This window comes from Chelonia mydas, chromosome 9, assembly GCF_015237465.2.
Source record: "Chelonia mydas isolate rCheMyd1 chromosome 9, rCheMyd1.pri.v2, whole genome shotgun sequence".
Taxonomy (NCBI): Eukaryota; Metazoa; Chordata; order Testudines; family Cheloniidae; genus Chelonia; species Chelonia mydas.
The window spans coordinates 5397477-5404501 of NC_057855.1; the positions used below are offsets into that span (position 1 = coordinate 5397477).

The 7025-nt window shown below is 50.6% G+C and overlaps 1 protein-coding gene across 6 annotated transcripts in view; it reads right to left on the minus strand.

The window, feature by feature from the left end:
* SLC51A (solute carrier family 51 subunit alpha) overlaps window positions 1-7025 on the minus strand; it is an 87556-nt gene that overhangs the window by 15263 nt on the left and 65268 nt on the right. The gene's annotated exons all lie outside the window — the stretch shown is intronic.

Genomic DNA, 7025 nt, shown 5'->3' on the forward strand with positions numbered 1-7025 from the left:
CCTAGCTCAGGGTCAGGCTGACCAGATAGCTGGTCCCTGAACGGCGCCTGTCTGCACTCAGATCTCTACAGCACGGAGCGATCAGTGTGTGTTCAGAAAAATATATGGGGTCTCTTAGCAAGGAGATGGTCATATTTTCCTTCACCACTAGAGGGCGGTTCTAACAAGCTACAGAGGAGTTTGAATACTTGGTTCATGACTACTTCTATCTCAAAAAGAAAAGGAGGACTTCTGGCACCTTAGAGACTAACCAATTTATTTGAGCATGAGCTTTCGTGAGCTACAGCTCACTTCATCGGATGCATACTGTGGAAATTGCAGAAGACATTATTATATACACAGACACCATGAAACAATACCTCCTCCCACCCCACTCTCCTGCTGGTAATAGCTTATCTAAAGTGATCATCAAGTTGGGCCATTTCCAGCACAAATCCAGGTTTTCTCACCCTCCGCCCCCCCCACAGACAAACTCACTCTCTTGCTGGTAATAGCCCATCCAAAGTGACCACTCTCTTCACAATGTGTATGATAATCAAGGTGGGCCATATCATACACTCTCTTCACAATGTGTATGATAATCAAGGTGGGCCATATCATACACATTGTGAAGAGAGTGGTCACTTTGGATGGGCTATTACCAGCAAGAGAGTGAGTTTGTCTGTGGGGGGGCGGAGGGTGAGAAAACCTGGATTTGTGCTGGAAATGACCCATCTTGATGATCACTTTAGATAAGCTATTACCAGCAGGAGAGTGGGGTGGGAGGAGGTATTGTTTCATGGTGTCTGTGTATATAAAAATGCCTTCTGCAATTTCCACAGTATGCATCCGATGAAGTGAGCTGTAGCTCACGAAAGCTCATGCTCAAATAAATTGGTTAGTCTCTAAGGTGCCACAAGTACTCCTTTTCTTTTTGCGAATACAGACTAACACGGCTGTTACTCTGAATTCTATCTCAAAGTATGTCTACACAAAAACCACGAGGAGTCCTTGTGGCACCTTAGAAACTAACAAATTTATTTGGGCATAAGCTTTCGTGGGCTAGAACCCACTTCATCAGATGCACGGAGTGGAAAATACAGTAGCAGGTATATACATAGTACATAAAAAGATGGGAGTTACCTTACCAAGTATGGGATGGGGGGGTCAGTCTAACGAGACAATTCAATTAACAGTAGAATACCAAGGGAGGAAAAATAACTTTTGTAGGGGTAATGAGGGTGGCCCATTTCAAACAGTTGACAAGAAGGTGTGAGTAAAAGTATGGGGAAATTAGTCTTTGTAATGATCCATCCGCTCCCAGTCTTTATTCAGGCCTAATTTGATGGTGTCCAGTTTGCAAATTAATTCCAGTTCTGAAGTTTCTCGTTGGAGTCTGCTTTTGAAGTTTTTTGTTGAAGAATTGCCACTTTTAAGTCTGTTATTGAGTGTCCAGGGAGACTGAAGTGCTCTCCTACTGGTTTTTGAATGTTATAATTCTTGACGTCTGATTTGTGTCCATTTATTCTTTTACGTAGAGACTGTCCAGTTTGACCAATGTACACGGCAGAGGGGCATTGCTGGCACATGATGGCATATATCACATTGGTAGATGTGCAGGAGAACAAGCCCCTTATAGTGTGGCTGATGTGGTTAGGTCCTATGATGGTGTCCCTTGAATAGATAGGTGGACAGAGTTGGCACCGGGGTTTGTTGCAGGGTTTGGTTCCTGGGTTGTTGTTTTTGTTGTGTGGTGTGTAGTTGCTGGTGAGTATTTGCTTCAGGTTGGGGGGCTGTCTGTAAGCGAGGACTGGCCTGTCCCCCAAGGTCTGTGAGAGTGATGGGTCGTCCTTCAGGATAGGTTGTAGATCCCTGATGATGCGCTGGAGGGGTTTTAGTTGGGGGCTGAAGGTGACGGCTAGTGGCGTTCTGTCACAGCAATTAGACAGCCCAGAGCCGCAGTCATCTGGCATGACCAGCTGCGGGGGTCTTATTGCAGCGCAGATAGACCCAGCGCAGCCATTCCCTTTGTCAATTACTCCTGTGCTTTGCAAAGGCGCTAAGCACCTGCATCTCCTGCTGACACCTGGGGGATATCTGAGCGCTCAGCGCTGCGGAAAGTCAGGCCCGGCACGGTGGTACAAAGCAGGGAGGGGCGTTTCCAGGAAGATCTGCACCACAGAGCCCTTCTGGCCATTGTTTTTCTTTCCTGGTAACGATTTTGGACTGCTCCACCCCTGGCAATTTTCAACATCATGCTCAGTTGGAGCAGGAATGATCCTGGGGGTGTGCTCTGGCCTGTTCTGGAGGGCAGACAACCTAGCCTTAGCATCTGTGAGTCCTTACAATCCAGCTTCCTTTGATCCGTTAAGAAGCCTACCGTACCGCCCCTGTGCATGGTTGTTGATTTGCATCTCCCCCTTCTATGCCTCAGGCAAGAATCCACCTCCACTCACTCCCTCTGTTTTGAAAAACACGCCCAAGGGGCAGAAACCCAACGGCCAACTGCCCCCATCCAATGAACGTGGACTAAAGATTGGAATCGACCGAGCGGGAGTGACGGAAACGACAGCACGGCCGGCAGAAGGTTCGCGTCTCTGCAGGTGTAATGATGCTCGTTCTGGTGGGACCCAACGGAGAGTGCCAATTCAGGACAAATTGCTTAGAGCAGGGCAGTTAGAGCCCAAGGCTGGGGTTTCTGTGCGCACCAAGGCAAACCCAACCAGCCAAACAGAGCAGACTTTGGTCTCACCCCACTGGCTAACCACAAGTCACACAAGCAATTCCCTTAGATACTCCAGTTTCCCAGTATCACCACCAGTGCCACTCATTACGGGGATGAATGGTTATGAAAATCAATGCCCCAGTAAAAGAAAAATGGTTCTCCCGATCCCAAAAGACCAAGCCCCAGACCCCGGTCAATATACAAATCAGATCTTACCACAAATCACGCTGTTGCCAATCCTTTAGAATCTAAAATCTAAAGGTTTATTCATAAAAGGAAAGAAATATAGATGAGAGCTAGAATTGGTTCAGTGGAATCAATGACATACAGTAATGGCCAAGTTCTTGGTTCAGGCTTGCAGCAGTGATAGAATAAACTGCAGGTTCAAATCAAGTCTCTGGAGAATATCCACCGCTGGGAGGGGTCATTCAGTCCTTTGTTCAATGCTTCAGTGTAGCCAAGTCCCTCCAGAGGTAAGAAGCAGGATTGAAGACAAGATGCAGCAGGTTTTTATAGTCTCTTGCCATGTGGTCTCTGCTTTCTTTCTTTGTCCCACGGACAAGCTTCCCATCCCATGGCCTGGAAAAACCTCAGAGTTCTGTCCATAGGCAGGTCCCTGCCTGCCTTGCTCAGTCACCAGGCGTGTCTGCCTTCTCTCAGTGGGTCAATTGTGTAGCTGATGGTCCTTAATGGGCCCTCAAGCAGGCTAGGCAGAGCTGACACCAACTTGTCTGGGGTGTCCCCCAGAAGCAGAGCACAAGTTTGAATTACAGACAGTATAGAGCCAGTATTCATAACTTTAACTCCAAAAATTATACACAGACGGCATAATCCTAACCAGCAAACCATAACCTTGTCTTAGACACCTTATTTGACCCCCTTTATGCAAGATTTGGTTCCACTACAGGACCGTGGTTGCAACCATGTTCTATATGGTCCCAGTTCAAGTCAATAAAGTGAGAGCAGGGAAAGTGAAAAAAACTGTGAAAGCTGAAGCAGAAAAGGCAGAAGACAAAATGTCTGGAGGCGGTGCACGTGGGGGGTGGACAGAGCAGGGCGAATGCTGAGAAGAGCCATGGTGTGAGCAGGGGCATAGACAAGAGACCAGCACTAGCTGCTGAGATGTGATTGCTCTATTAACTATTCTTAGGGCTGTTAGCGGAGTGCCCCGTCACCCCCTGGTGCTTGGTGCTGTACAAACCGCAGAGAGACGGTCCCTGCCCCAGAGCGCTTGCAATCTAAGTGTGAGGTGCGAGAGAACACGTGGATACAGCCAGACCAAGGGGGAAGCACAAGGAACCAATGAGCCAGCAGCAGCTAGCGCGGTAGTCAGCGGCCACAGCTCGCCAGCAGCCTTGCCTTTGGCAAGATTTTTGGCAACATCTGGGCACAGGAGAGCATTCATTTGTATTTCAAGAGTGGAAAGAGACCAAGGGCACTGAAACCTTGGTAGAAGTGGCAGGGTGGGGCCCACCAGTGACAGAACCAGGGGGGAGGGGAGGGCCAAGCCCCCCACCTTGTAACATGGGTGTAGTTTGGGGGCAAGGGGTAGCATTGCCCCCCAAAACTGCAAGCCTCAGGCAGGTTTGGAGTGATACTGGCAGGGGTTGCCTCCCCAAACTGCCCATACTAAAAGGGGGGAGGTGCATGGTCCCCCTAACCTCCCCCCCAGCTCCAGCACCATTGAAGAGACCCTGTAGTCAGATGGGCCTGTGCACAGCTTGGGGACAAAACAGAGGCGGAAGCTATGCCCAGTGCTGAGATCTCACATGTGCGTAGGCTGTCTGATTAATTTCTTCTGCCCGACAAAAGCCGGAAACAGGGAAACGTAACAAACAGGCAAGTCCTGAGCAGGGCCGGACACTGGGCTCTCCACCCGCCAGCAGCTGAGCGGTCCCAGCCCTTCCCATAGCAGCAGGGGGGGAACCACCAGCTCTACCTGCCCCCTTGCAGCCTGCCCCTGCTGCTCAGGAACATAGTTCATTTTAACCCCCCTGCCCCTGGGCCCAGGGTCTCACTCATGTTTCCCAGCTGGGATTCGGAGCCAATCCTGAGCTCATGGATCAGCTGGGTCCCAGCACCTGCTGGGCTGCTCCTTAGTCCAGGGCTTGCTGCTCCCCGGCTCTGCAGGGCCTTAAAGGGGCAGACCGCCCTGCCAGAGGCCCCAGCTGAGATCGGGGAGCTGCACGTGAACAGAGCAAGAGACAGGCCCTGCCCCAAAGAGCTAAACAGACAAGACAGACAATGAATGGGGAGAGGAGATGAACTGTCCAGGATCCCAGGATCCTTAGCTGGTAAGGGAACCCTGCCTCCTAGGCCTGTGTGCTGCCCTCGCTGCCTCCCTCTACTACCCACCTAGCTCCCTGTCCCTCTGTATTTGCTCGTTTTGTTCCACAGTAGCAGGGGGAGGGCCGGCAGGTCAGTGTAAATGTGACTGTTTAGACGCCGGGTGATTAGAACCCATGTGGAAGCTGGCAGGGAAAGGGTTAACCTTATCCCTAAAGGATGGAGCGCAGGTGCAGGAATCAGGGTTGGGCCAGCCCTGAGTGAGGCCCCCACCTCCCACACAGTACAAAAGGGGTGTGGTACAGGGGGCAAGCTCTGGCTGTGAGGGGCAGGCAGGGTGGGTCTGTCGGCAAGGAGCTAAGAGGAGAATAAGGAAAGGAAAGGAAAGGGATCTGATCTGATCTGATCTGATCTGATCGTCTTTTATCCTCTCTGGGGCTTGGCTGACGCTAAGGAGGTGTGAGACAGGTATCTACTGGCTGAGATAAACCAGCTGCCCCAGGGAACTTGCGCAGAAGAGTCCTAACAAAGCTGTCTCAGGAGAGCTCTGGCCCACTGATGTTAATTTTGAATAAATTGTGGCATGCTAGGGAAATTCCAGAAGACTGAAAGAGCACTCGCGCTGCGCCAGTATTCAGAAAGGGCAAGTGGGACACCCAGGGTAACTAGGCTGGTTAGTGTTACGTTTCAAGGCACACAGAGAGAAGCTAGATAAAACCATAACTCCTCTTCCTGGAAGGCTGCAACATAACATGACTTTAGTTCTTGGAATCCAGAACAATGACACAAGAGCCAAAACCAGAGAGAGACAAAGCAGGCTGCTCCCTAAAACAGAAAGGCACAGCTGCCCCCACTTTTCTCTAGGCAGTCAGTCTGCAGGCACTGATCACCTACTTCTCTACAGAGCCCTCTAACCTGGAAGGACCACGAAAACCTCTGAGAATTTAAAGTGACGATTGCTATTTTAACACAGTTTTCAATACACGACACTTAGCTTGACATCAATCAGTCCCAGGGGAAATAATGGAAAAGCTGATACAGGGTTTAATCAATATAAAGAATCAAAGCTAGGAGTGCAGTTCATGCCAGTCTATATGGGTTCATTGAAAACAGATCTTGTCAGACAAACCTGATTGCATTCTTCGGGGAGGTCACAAGTTTGGTAGTTAAACGTCACTGCATGTAAGAGACTTAGACTTTTGTGAGGTGTTTGAGTCAGCACCACAGGACTTTAACACTCTGCAATATCAGCGGAGGACACGGGCAATGGATTAAGAGCTAGCTAGCGGAGCGATCTCAAAGGAGCTGCCGACGGGGAACCCTCATTGCACGGAGGGCTTTCTAGCGGGTGTCTGTAGCAGGGATCGGTGCGAGGCCAGCTACTGTTCAACACTTTCGTCGATCAACACAGACCTAATGCTGGCAAAGTGCGCGGGGGACACACAGATGGCGGAGTGGGGGATAATGATGCAGACAAAGCTGTCTGGCAGGGCGAGGGATCGCTTGGGAAGCTGGGCCCATTCCAACACAATGCATTTGAACCCCGCCACGCACAGGGATGTACTTCTAGGTCCAAGGAACGCGGCCAGACTTCCAGACTGGGGGCCAGCCTCCGGGCCAGCTGTGACTCCAAGGGGTCAGAGTGGACACACATGACCTCCCAGAGCCATGCTGTCGCACTGGGGCAAAAGAGCGCCTCGGAGTATAAGCAGGGGAGGAGTGAGTAGGGGCAGGGGGGATCCAGCGCCGCTCAGCGCTCGTACGGGAATACTGCAGCCAGTTCTAGGGCCCACTGTTTAAAAAGGCTGTTGAAAAACTGCTGCAGAGAAGAGCCAAACAAATGATTGGAGAGCTGGAGAAAATGCCTTGAATGAGAGAGACTGCGAGAGCTTGAGGTGTTTGACTTTGAGCTTTGAGCAGGGTGTGGGACTAGATGACCTCCTGAGGTCTCTTCCAACCCTGATCTTCTATGATTCTACAATTCTCCAAAGGGGGCTCCAGTGGCGATTGGATCACCGGGTGCCAGTTCCCTCCC